We start from the raw sequence: 2,489 nt of genomic DNA, 5'->3' as shown, positions 1-2,489 counted from the left end.
AAAAAAAAAAAGAAAAAAATATTGAGGACTCTGGAACCAGACTTGAATGCAAGTAGTTATTTGAGAGGCAATCCCAGGAAACACCAGTAGGAAAATGGAAAAGTGAGATAGGAAGGGAAGGAAGCCAATGAAGTGTACATTTGTTACACTTTACTGGCTTCTTGTGGACAACCAGAATTTAATTCTGCTAGGGAACTCTGGAGCCAGTGGAATACAAGCTTAGAGTTATCCTTCTGAAAGGGTGAGAAAATTGGAATATTTATCCACTATATTAGTTATCTATTCCTGCATAATAAATTACCCCAAAAATAGTGGCTTAAACATTTATTTAGCCAACAAACATTTATTATGTCACAGTTTCTGTGGGTCAGGAATTTGGGAGCAGCTTGGCTGGGTAGCTAGTGTTGGGTCAGGGTCTTTTACGAAGTTTTAGTCAAGATGAAATCATCTAAAGGCTTGACTAGGCCTGGAGGGTGCACTTCCAAGATGATTCACTTGCATAGCTTTTGGCAAGAAGCCTCAGATCCTTATCACATAGATGTCTCTCTCTCTCTTGTTTTTGAGACTGAGGTCTGTCTATATCACCCAGGCTAGTCATTAACTCCTGGGTTCAAGTGATCCTCACACCTTAGCCTCCTGAGTAGCTGGGACTACAGGTGCAAGCCAGTGTGCCCAGCCACATGGATCTCTTTATAGCGTGCCTTCATGACATGGTAGCTGGCTTTTTCCAGAGAGGGTAATCAGAGGAAGGGGGTGGGGGGGGGAAGTGTTTTTTATAATCTAGCCTCAGAAGTGTCATACCATTACTGCTGCTAAATTCTGTTGGTCACACAGACCCACCTGATAGAGTGCAGAAGAGGATTGCACAAGGCATGAATACCAGAGATGATGGAGATCACTGGAGTCATCTTGATGACTGGTTACCATTTACCAACTCCTGTCAGTCATTGGTTGAGAGTTTCTCACCAGGAACATTCAGTTTCTAGTATTCAGGGTTTACTATGCACACGGGCAAAGAAAGCTCCGGTTGCCAGAAAGACCCCTCAGGCACAGAGGTGCTGACAGTGGGAAGTTGGGCCAGTATGCTAAGACATGAAAAATGCCAATGGTTTATGTGGGGGAGTGCTTTGATAGCTTCAGTTCAACTCTTCCACTGCTTTGATACATTCATGCCTGACATTATATTCACTCTGTTCTGTCATCGATTTCTCAAGGTGGTGACTAATTACAGCTTCTTTAAAAAAAAAAAAAAAGGCTTCTTTCGCGTCTCCGCATCCGTCGCCGCCGCCTCTTCCTCCGCCTCCTCCTTCGCCTCTTCCTGCCTCCTCCCGGCTTCCGCAGCTGCCGCTCCATCGAATCCCAACCCAGGGGTGAAGCATTTCCTTATTTATTTCCGTTTTCTCGCCACTACAGCCTCCTGACACGGTGATCCGGGCGGGCCCCGCAGGAATTTTATCCCCTCACCGGCCTCACACTAGTATCGCATGTCCACTATCCAGAACCTCCAATCTTTCGACCCTTTTGCTGATGCAACTAAGGGCGACGACTTACTCCCGGCGGGGACTGAGGATTACATTCATATAAGAATCCAGCAACGGAACGGCAGAAAGACACTGACTACTGTTCAGGGCATTGCAGATGATTATGACAAAAAGAAACTTGTGAAAGCTTTCAAAAAGAAATTTGCCTATAATGGTACTGTGATTGAGCATCCCGAATACGGAGAGGTTATTCAGCTTCAAGGTGACCAAAGAAAAAACATTTGCCAGTTTCTCTTGGAGGTTGGCATTGTCAAGGAGGAACAGCTTAAGGTTCATGGATTCTAAAATGAACCTAAATACGTGGAGAATTTCTTGAGTAATTCTGTTCTCTAAACCCAGTTTGGCTGCCTTGTGAAATGATTCTCTGCAGTAAACGGACTTCTCCTTTATTTAATCATTCAAACTTCCATTCACATCTGCATGATTATAGAAAACATGGGGTATGTAGGCTAGTAACACATAAGAAAATTGCAGTAAGATGGTAACAAAACCCCGTATTCATCTTAACTTGTTTCCAATGGAAAATATTTTGTTTTGAGTGTTTGTTTTTGTTCAGTTTATTACTTTTCACTTGATTAAATGTTTTTTGTTGTATTAAACCATGTAAGTTGCAGCTTAACAATAAAAAAAAAAAACTATGAAGAAAAAAGAAAAAGACCTAAAACAGGAGTTAGCAGGGCAAGTATAGTCCTTGCTGCTGCAGTTGGTCCTAATATCATAGTTATCATCCATTGTTTCCTTCTTCTATCACCCATTCTACATTCCCTCACAGCCTCATTCCGCATTCCTGCAGGTCTTGGTTTCTTGCTCAGTGGGTAACCCAAATCTTCATCCCTGAAGGGTCTAAGCCCCTGATTACCATACGCTTTTCAGATCTTGGTTGATGCAATTGCCTGTTCAGTGATATCGATAGGCATGGAAACAACAAGAAGGGTCCCAGTGAATCCT

At 42.9% G+C, this 2,489-nt stretch overlaps 1 pseudogene across 1 annotated transcript; it reads left to right on the top strand.

The window, feature by feature from the left end:
* Positions 1-1,285: 1,285 nt before the first annotated feature.
* LOC105814410 lies at positions 1,286-2,056 on the top strand (annotated as a pseudogene). The gene has a single exon (XR_001137698.1). The product of XR_001137698.1 is annotated as a eukaryotic translation initiation factor 1b pseudogene (transcript).
* The last annotated feature ends 433 nt before the right edge of the window (positions 2,057-2,489 follow it).

The sequence above is a fragment of the Propithecus coquereli genome, unplaced genomic scaffold (genome assembly GCF_000956105.1).
Source record: "Propithecus coquereli isolate 6110/MARCELLA unplaced genomic scaffold, Pcoq_1.0 Scaffold3, whole genome shotgun sequence".
NCBI lineage: Eukaryota > Metazoa > Chordata > Mammalia > Primates > Indriidae > Propithecus > Propithecus coquereli.
Note: the sequence above shows the minus strand (reverse complement) of the source record. Positions and strands in the feature narration are given on the sequence as shown.